This window comes from Lacerta agilis, chromosome 10 (assembly GCF_009819535.1).
Source record: "Lacerta agilis isolate rLacAgi1 chromosome 10, rLacAgi1.pri, whole genome shotgun sequence".
In the NCBI taxonomy this organism is placed as follows: Eukaryota; Metazoa; Chordata; class Lepidosauria; order Squamata; family Lacertidae; genus Lacerta; species Lacerta agilis.
In genome coordinates, this window is record NC_046321.1 from 25,908,782 (window position 1) to 25,919,152 (window position 10,371).

The 10,371-nt window shown below is 44.0% G+C and overlaps 1 protein-coding gene across 1 annotated transcript in view; it reads right to left on the minus strand.

Moving 5' to 3' along the window:
* The window catches only part of MYH9 (myosin heavy chain 9), a 79,141-nt gene extending 74,480 nt beyond the window's left edge, over positions 1 to 4,661 (minus strand). The window contains 1 exon segment of the mRNA XM_033163368.1: positions 4,457 to 4,661. The gene's annotated coding sequence lies outside the window, so the exon portion shown is untranslated.
* Positions 4,662 to 10,371: the final 5,710 nt, after the last annotated feature.

Below are 10,371 nucleotides of genomic sequence, written 5' to 3' on the forward strand. Positions count from 1 at the left end.
AGTCACCCCAGCGTGGCAGCATGGAAGCAAAAAAAAAAAAAAAAGTGCTTTTTCCTGCTGCACCGCTGGGCAAATCAGGTGTTTGGCGGGAGTGCCCAGGAGACCAGATGAGTGCAGCCAGGCAGGTGGACATGCTAGGTGCAAAGCATGCCTCCTTGTTATCTCCATCCAGTTGCAGAAGGCCAGCTGCCAGTCGCAAAATGCGACTGGTGCCCAGCTAATTTTGAACACTGAATGCCCATTATGGCACATACTCCAGCATCTATTCCATTATTTAATAAATGGCATCCAATTCTTCTCAAAAGTCTAATGTATTACTTCTTTCTTCCCCCAGTTACTCCTAGTAACTCTCAAGACTTTCTCTTAAGAGAGCACTTATGGCAGTATTTTGCAATGCGAGATTAAAGGCTCCAAGTGTAGCTCTTAATAGAGGAATTTTGGAACCCTTAAGGGAGACATATCCAAAATCAAGATTAGCTCCTTTATAAGGAGGAAGGAGAACAGAATTCAGGTTCTGCATGAAGGGAAATAATCTGAAGCTATCCAAGGCAAGACTAGAATGTACCAAAGTTAACTCTCAAAACTGCAGTGAGAATGTAATGTGCTACTCTCCCTTCACATCCAACCCTAAATTCAAGTCAAACTGATTAACAGGAGTTCATGGAATACAGGACTTTTAGGTCACATGCTGCCCAAGCATGCCACAGCAGTAAGCATAACAAATTACCGGTAAATAAGAAGACTGTACTGTGCAAAAAGCCTGCCTCAATTTAGGCTACAAAAAATAAATAGCAGTTAAGTGGGCATGCTTGTTCACTCACTGGTCACTTCTGGCTCTCAAATTAACTCTTAAGGAGATCTCCAGTGTTAGTCATACATGGATTAGACCTGTGAAATCAAAGGACAAATTACTCGTCTCCCAATTTCAACTTGTATATTCTAAGTACGACTAACATTGGATATTACCCTTAGTTTCTAGTTGTCCCCATCTTTGGAAACCTCAAACATACAGGTAAGGCTTGCATGGATGACTGTCCTCTAGACAGCTTTCTTTTGCTGTTACATTTCAGACAATTTTACCTTTTATTCCAAGTACTGAACTTTCAGACCAAGTTATATCTGACTTGGTATGCTGCCCCTTCAGTCTGAATCCAAATCTTTCAAAAGTTAATTTGGGCGTGTTTAACTGATCCTGTGTAAATTATACTACAAATCACCTTATCTGCTCTGGACTCCTTGGAGAGGAAGGATGGGGAATAAATATCCAGACTTTCAAAAAGTAGATTGGATTGATCCAAGGTGCAACAGGTAGCAAATCTGGGGCTGCAGTAAAGGATGAACACTCCCTTGGTCACCTGTGGTGGTTAACCATTACCTACATTTACTGAGGGACCTCCCCACTGTTGAAGGTCATCATAGCTGAGGGGTGAGGAATCTCTAGCCCTCCAGATGTTGAACTACAGCTCCCATCATCCACAACCACTGGCCATGCTTGCTGGGGCTGATGGGAGTTGGGAATCCAGCAATGTCTAGATGGGTTCCACACACCCATCATAGCACTGGCCTGCAGAGGACTACAAACATATTTCTCCTGTATCAGTTGAAAGAAATATTGTGGGGGATATAATAACTGGGTGTGTCTATAACACTGTTTTGCATTAGACAAGCCAGTAGCAAGGAGGTTGCACTTGTAACTACAGTACTGTATTACTGCAACCAGTCAAGAACCACAAGGAGGACTCAGGGTAACATGGGAACAGCTACCTTATACAGAGTCAAGAACATTGGTCCATCTAGCTCAGTACTGCCCACACGGACTGGCAGAGACTCTTTCAGACTGGGAACATTTCCAGCCCTATATGGAGTTTTTGGAATTTGAATAGGAACCTTTTTCTGCAGGCAAGGAAGATGCTCTACCGCTTGAGCCACACACCCTCCTAGTTCTACATCAACACAAGCTTTCTCCAAAGCAATTATTTCCAAAACCTACGTTAATATGCCTAATTTGCCCTCAAAGACTGACAGAAACAAGCTAGCTCACATCAACCACTAACATGATACTTTTTGGCTCAAAATGGCAGGCTAATTGTATTGGCCCCCCAAGACATTCACATAGATAAGTGACTAGAACTTATCTCAATTATTTCAGTTGAATACACAAGTATAACGTCATAGCTCCAGACAGCAAGTCTATGAGTCAGAGAGTATTAGCCAGTGCAAAGGTTTGCAGCTTTCACTGGAGTAGCAAAGATAAGAAACTATAGCATTTTTTCACCTGGTGACTAATAATGTATCTTTATACAAGCAGTAACTGATTACGCAGTCATTACTTTGGATTCTGTTCTGTCACACCTATGCTTAAGGGGAAAAACTACATTTTAAGAAGTTGTAGAAGTGTGTTAATCCGAGGACCAAGGTTCATACATTCTCTTCTGCAGAAAGGAAGACAGATGCCTCATCCTATTTAGCCACAGCATTTTTTTTTTTTACCTATGCAGTTCAAACTAGAGTTTCATCATGGGTAGAATCATTAGTCACAGATGCACATGTTAGCATTAACAGCCAAGTTTTGTTGCGGCTATTTGCAAGGTAATTATACCGCGAAACAAACAAAACTTTTGTTTTGTTTTGTTTTGTTGCCAGTTCAGATGCTACTTTTTGAAAATGCAAGTCACATCTTGCTTGCTTAGCAGCACACAAGTCTGATAGATCGGTAAAATCCTGAATGCTTTGGAGAGTCCTTATTTCTCAGGCACGCCCGCAAGCCAGACCTGCATGTTACTTTGTGCACTTATCTCTAGTCTAGAGGGATGCTGCTGCTGTCTACAAACAGGCCCTTGAGGGGCTTCTTTTTAAAACAGACTCCACTCTCCAGGTGTACATTGGTTAGAAGTAACTTAAGAGTCACAGATTATACACAGAAAAGAAGTAAAGGGAAGACAAAGAGCAAAATGAAAAAGCAGACACTGCCAGTAAAAAGGGGGTCTCTATGGGCATTGGCACCTTCCTTATATCAATTAAGTATTGAAACGAGCAAGTCGTTGTGCTCTACAAAAAGGGATGGCCAAAACAGGCAGGCAGTGCAGATCCCCTAGACTCTCTACCACAAAACAGAAGTTTGAAAGATAGCAACAATCATCAAGGGACAAGAGCAAGAAAAAGCACACTTTTTAAAATCCTTGATTCACAGTTATCACAATGCTTACAGCCAAGTGAAGAAGAAGAAGAAGAAGAAGAAGAAGAAGAAGAAGAAGAAGAGTTTGGATTTGATATCCCGCTTTATCACTACCCGAAGGAGTCTCAAAGCATTGCTCTTGGGGAAAACTGGAGTATTTCCCCAAGAGCAACAATTGTCACAGGAGAATATTCTAGAAGTAGCATGCCTCAGAGCATTTTCCCACTTTCCACATTCAACTAATAAACACATGAGCAATCTTGTCCCATTTCTTTTTCCTTTTCACAATTCACAATTCCAGATACAGACCCTGGGACTGCTGGACTCTTGTTTGTACCACCCTGCCAAAGGGAAATAAACGCCCGTTGTTGCTTAATCAGGGCATTTCACCACCTTTTATTCAAAGGAAGTTGGCTGAACAGAGAGAAGTTGGTCCCATTTGAGAACGGGGGCAGCTGCAAAATCTACCAGAGACTCTCTCCTCCTGCAAGCTTCGTCTTGCCCCGTCGCTCCCTCCTCCCCCTTTCCTGGCTTGACTAAGGCAGCGCCAACTGAATGAGGAAGTCAAGCTCCGCGGGCGGAAGCCAAGCCCATTTGCAATGTCTGCAACAAGGTTGTCAGCCCGTGACTCAGGCGGGAGCCCTGACAGCTGCCAAGCGGTCTACTGCCCGTTACTTCCCAGCTTTCTTTTATATATATATAAAAAGGGGGAGGGGGCAGGAAATCCTTAGATGATTATAGGGTGCAACCCCAGCTACAAACCGAGGAGAGGGAACGAGCAGGTTTAATCTCTTGCAACAAGAGCAAGATATAGTAACAGGCAGCAGAGGATGAGAGAAGCACGCGATCAGCTGCTTTCTCAGAGAGGCAAGAGGCCGTAGTCTTAAAGCCATTTTCTTGCAGGGTCGTTGGGGGTTAGGTGGGGGGGGAGGGGAAAGAGGTATGGGGGAGGGGTAGCATAGGTAGCCGGTGCAGCAAGGGAAGGATCCTGTGCGTGGCAATTGCACAGCGTTCCCCCACCGCAGGCGAAAAGGAAGCCAAGAGATGAAGGCTGCACCTTCCCCCACCCCGCTTCCACCCGCTCCAAAGCCGATGCCCCCACAGTGGGTGGCACTTCCTGGGCTTGCAGCCCGCTTGGCAGAAGAAAGGCATTCTAGAAGTTAAGCCACACCCGCCCGCCTCGCGATGAACCTCAACCCGCCGGCGCCAAACTGAAAGCCAAGCGCCATCTCTCGCGTGTTTCCCGTCCCGTCCCGCGCCGTCCCTGAAGCAGGATTTCACCTGAGTCTGGCCAAAGCCCGGGAGGTTGGGGGGGTGGGGTGGGCAAACCGTTGCCGGCTCCTGCTCCTCGCTGTGGGAAGACTAGACTCGGTACCCGGCACCTTCGGAGAGAGTCGCAGCGCCCCACCCGCCGCGCCGTTCCAGCTTCAACGCCTCACACTCACCGGCAACAGCGAGGTTTCAAGCCGGGAGGGAGCGGCCGCGGCTAAGGACAGCAACACCCACCTGCTGTACTGCTGGCCAATAAAAAGGGCAGTTTGCTCTGACTCCAGCTCCCGCCAATGGCGACGCAAGAGGAGGGCGGTGCTGCTAAAGAAGGCGTAGGGCGCTTTTTTTTTTTAATCTCCTCAACTGACGCCTCAACCTCCGCTCTCATATTAGCCCGCCTCTCATCCTCCTCGCAGAAATGGGCTCAGCCAATGCGCCCTCATTCAGAGAGGAGCGTAGACTGACACGTCGGGCGGCCAATAGGCGTACGGTGAAAGGGTAGGGCCCTTTGTGGGCCTATCTTTGAACGTTTCCCTGGCTGTTCTGAGGCGTGGCAGCAAGGAGTGGAGTGGTGGCGAGGGAGAAATCCCTACCATCCATTTTCAGCCCCATTAACCTACCCTGAGTAGGAACAAAACAGTGGGGACTCGCCAGTTCTCCTGTGCATGCTCAAGCAGAAGTAAAGAACCCTACTGTATTTAAAATAAAAATCGAAAATTCTTTCTAGTAGCACCTTAGAGACCAACTGAGTTTTTTTCCTGGTATGAGCTTTCGTGCATGCACACTTCTTCAGATACCATGCACACGAAACTCATACCAGGAACAAACTCAGTTGGTCTCTAAGGTGCTACTAAAATAATTTTCGATTTTTTTTGACTATGGCATACCAACACGGCTACCACCTGTACTCCTACTGTATTTAATAGGGCTCTCTCCAAGACTGGCCCTTAAACATCTAAAAGCAGATATCAGGTCTACTTCATTTAGCAATAGCGATATTTTCAAAAAAAAATTGTTAGAAGCTTTAATTGAAGTTTAACACGTCACGTATAACAAATACCTTGCATTACTGGTAAAAGACTGGGGAAATGCCCTTAAATGGGAAAGCTGGCTTCCTCTTCACCACTGGATCCTGCACAAACTTACTACCTTCCTAGCTCCCTCAGCCTTGCCTCCCCTTCTCTCTCCAATCTTTTTCCAACGCATCCCTTCCTGTGACCCTCTCTTGTCCACAGCTTAGCTGTTCCAAAGGTTTCCTGCATCCTGAAACAACTCTGCTCTTCCTGTCTTCCTGCCTATATGCCTGGAACTGCGTCCAGAAGGTCTTTGCAACCTCCTCCCTTCCTACGTCCCTCCTCAAAATTCATTTATTTTTGTAGAAGACCTTTGGAACAACCAAAGTGCATGGAGTTGAAATAATTGCACATTCTCCCATTTACCCCTGCCTCCATTTCCCGTTCCCTCTTCTATGTTTGCAAGCTTTTTGGAGTAGGGACTTGTGAAACCTGTTCTTTGTGAAGCTCTGTATACATGCATGCCACTGTCACCATCATAAAGCTTTAAAAAAAGGTAATAATCACTTTGTTATATTATCAAGATCTATTTAAGCTGCCACAGTTCTGTGCACACCTAAGTTTAAGCCTCATTGAACATAGTGGGACTTTCTTCTGAGTAAACATGCACAGGCTTGCCTTGTTAGTCCAGCATTGTGTTTTCAGTGACCGCCAAGCAGATTCCCCTGGAACGTTCACAACAGGACATGATGAAGATAGCCAACCCATTATTGTTATCAGTATAGGGAAACCAGAGGTATTCTACCTCTAAACATAAAAGTCTCGTTTATATCTGTCATTCCTAACAGTAATGCACTTGTCTTTCAAATAAATTAGATCATCTTTTTTTGTGCTCAACACAGAAAGCATGGGATACCAGAGGAAGGAAGCCTCCTTGCCTAACATTGAAATTCAGCAGGCTGCTGGAAGAGGGACAGAGTCTGCTATCCATTCTGTCAGCCCATAGCAAGCCAGAGCAAGATGCTCTGAACACAAAAACACCAATCCTTGTGTGACTGCAGTAGCTGCCAATTTATTTATTGCTGTAAGCTGCTTTGAGTTACTTTTGTAAAAAAAAAAAAAAAAGTTTGATAAATAATAACAATATCAAGCAAACAAGCCGCCTGTCTGTCAATCATAGGCTAGTAACTTTTGAGGTCTTGTTTATAAGGCTGACTTAAACATTTTCAGGTACTATTAATTTCAGTGGGGAAGATATAAGTATGGGCTTGCTTCTGACACTGAAATCAATGTGAATTTAAAACCCTAGCTTTAGCTGGGCCATTCCCAAGGCTTTTTGTACACTAGAGAGTGTATATTTGTAGGTATAAATGATGTGAGAAAAGACATTAATTAGGTCAAGGATCCTTATTGGTCTTTTTGACCAATAATAAACTTCCAAGAATCAGAAGAGCTGAAAGTGTACTTGGAGAAACAGAGTATCCTGGAGACATTAACCTGAAGGCTCTTGAAAGAAAGTTTATTTGGTTAAGAAAGGGATGAAGGGTGGAGAAGGTGATGCTACTAAAGTTGTTGAAAGATGTGTGCCACTGAACATCATTGTATCAAGGATTAAAAGATAAAATACTATGGTTAAGCATTAGTGAGAAGAATCTAAGGAGAAGAAATTGCAGAGCTGGAAATAGAACTCAGCCACTTGGGGAGTGTGGTGCAGTGGTTAGTGTTGGACAAAGATTGGGAGATAAGGGTTCAAATTCCCACGTGGCCATGAAGCTCACTGAGTGATTTTGGTCGCATGTGAGACATTCAAGCATGCACACACACAAAAACAAATGGGAACTGTAATTTGTTGTGAGTGTTAGAAACTAGCTCTGAGGGGGAAACTCCAGTTCCCAGAATTCTCTTTGGCGGGTGAGCATGCAGAGCAATGTGTTTTAAAATTTCATTAAATGTATGGCGTGTACACAGTCTCGGGGTCAGTTACTGGCTCTCAGCCTAACCTACCTCACAGGGTTGTTGTGAGGATAAAAGGAACTTGGGAAAACCATGTACACTGCCTTTACTTCTTTGGAGTAAAAAACAGGCTCAAAATGCAATTAATAAATATATCAATAAATAAATGAAGGAGCTTGACAGAGAAAAATAAATAGGGAGCCAAGAATGAAGGAGTGTAGTAAACCTTGTCAGTGAAGTCCCCGAATCCCGATGCCCTTTTATAGGGCATTAACATAGTCATAGTCTATGACATCAGAAGCCCAATTGGGTTATGAGGGTTACAGGTGTAGCAGAAGTCTTTATTTAAAAAAGAAGGCAAGGAGAAGGTTTGAACTTGACAGCAATAGGCAGAATGGTAAAATTAATTTAAAGTTTGCAACAAAAATAGATAATGGTGTTATCAATGTAAGTATTTATTAATTATTTTTGAAAAGTTAAAGCCCAAGGAAATAAATTGACACCCAAATACAGTACTGTAATGCAATGAAATAATTTTGAGTCTTCTGCTTCTTTGACTTGTACACGTTGAGCTGCATTTTTTTTCCTTTTGCGAGGTGTGAGCTATCAAAAATATGCTTTCTTTTAGTAAAGGTAATTAAGGCAAAGGAGAGGAGTGACCAATGAGCAAAGACAACAAAAAGAGTGAAGGAGGGAGCATGTTGCTAAATATTAACCACAGTGACTTTATTTTAAAAAAAACAATGACGAAAAACCACAGGAGCAGAACAGCTTGCAAAAGTTACAACATTGTATTGGTAAAGGGTTCTCTACTGAAATGGATTGGCTAAGTAGATGCAATTTGAAATGAAGGGTATTGCTAAAAGTTCAGATTGTGTCCCGTCCCTTCATATAAGCAAGTCTGTGAATCTGAAGCAAAAAGCAGTGGTTGAAAGTCCATGTGAAAACAGCTATATCAACAGAAGGCTTTGAGGGGGCTTCTGGGATGATAACGCTACAAATAATGCACTCCTGTGTTTACTGCTTCCCATCCAACATGGTACTCCAATGAGACATCTACTCACCTTACAGTTTATACTTACAATGACCTTTCACACTCACTTTGTTCCAGTCACGTGGCCTGAAAACTCCTTAGGAGCAAACATTGCACAACAAATTACTTCAGTTCAAAAAGAGGTTGCCTTTAACCCATCTACTTGTCACACTCCTGGCATATGTATCAGCAGACAATGCTTTTTTACAGAGTTGATCTTAGGTGGCTATCTGGAGCAGCACTTTGTAGGAGGCAGCCTGCCTGCTGCAGCAGTGACTGCTGTCCTATACAAGGCTGCAGAGAGGTAATCTAGGTCTAGGACAAATAATAGTTTTGGGAATGAAGATGAAAGGCTCTGCTGAGGTGCAGCTATTCATGTATTGCCCTTCTGCACCTGCTCCCAAATGCTGTCAGTAGATAGCATAGCTTATCTAAGTACATGGAATATCAGCAATATTTAAGTTCATGAATACCCCTCAATGATGATTCACTAGATAGGCAAAGCTTGCAGCGGGTACTGGCAGCGCCTTATTTAGGGCGGTACAGGTGATTCCTCGGCATAGGGCACTGAGCTGAAGGCACGCAAAATAATGAAAAATAAATAAGGAATCATTGTGAAAATATATGTTGAGTATCAAATTTTGTCCTTGCTCAGCGCACCATATTACTAAAGTCCGCCCCTGGTACTGGGACATAGTCCTCCTACTCTGAATTGTTCCTGGCTCCAATTTGCAGTCCTCAAGCAAGGAAGCACAGCAGCTTACACACAAAGTGGTCTTCTTTGTCCACTAACCTTAGGCAATATGCACCAAAACATGTGGGACCCTTAGCTTTGTTGGGCCTCAGGGGAGTCTCTTCCCCCCCCCCGCCTCTCGCCCTCTCTGCACCCCTGGCTGTGGGTACAATTCTGCTGCTGGGGAAAATCGGGGGATAAAAGGAGGGGCAGAAGTTGTGATGCAAGGAGGAATCAGTATGAGCATGAGACCCTGGTAGCTGCAAGAATCGAAGGTTCCTAGTAGATCTGGCTTGAGAGAGCCATAGCAGGTCAGCATGATTCAACTGCTGGCACTCACTGAGAGATCAGGGGGTGGTCTACAAGCCTGCAATATAATGGAAGTCACTGTCTGACAATCTGTGGATACGAAGGAGGCTCTGCCAAATCCCAACTATTGATCTAGAAGAAGGAAAGCTAGCAGTCTCATGAGTGTTGGGTTCCATTGGGGAGGGTCGGGTACTTAAATAGCAGCATATAAATACTTGAAATAAATAAATAAGGCACTCTTTTCTGACTTCCATTTGTCCCAAGACTGCAGAAGCAATAGGGAAGGGTGCTCTATCCCCATCCATCAGACAAGAAGAAAAGAGCTGCCAGCCACTATGCAAGTAAGGTCACCAGTGGAGCAAGGGAAGAGCAGGCTGGCAACAACTGGATATAAATGTCCACTTATAGCTCACCACTTTATTCTGACCTTGAAATATGAACTCCCTCCTCTATCTTCCCCCCACTCCACTTCCCTTCCATTCCCTTGACTTAGTTTGTAAGCCTGATGACAGGGCCTGCCTCTCATTTTTTTTTTTTAAGCCGCTTTGGAAGGTAACCTTTTGCCTGAAATGTGGGATAAATATAAGTAGACAACAGAATGAAATTGATGTTGTGGGGAAATTCTACTAATGAAATGGATCCCACCTAAGCCTTAAACATTTCTGGGGCAACTGCAGTTGGTGGTAGGAAGGTCTCTACAGCTACTGCTGCATCCACTGGGTTGTTGTAGGGTATGGTTGCTAAATGACAGGCACAGGTTCCAAGACCATCACATTCCACATTTAACACATTGACAGATAACAATTCAAAGCACTTTTGCCATCTGATAGATTCTGAACATGAGGATTCTGAACATGAGGATTACCATAGTAACTAGCTCAGGCTC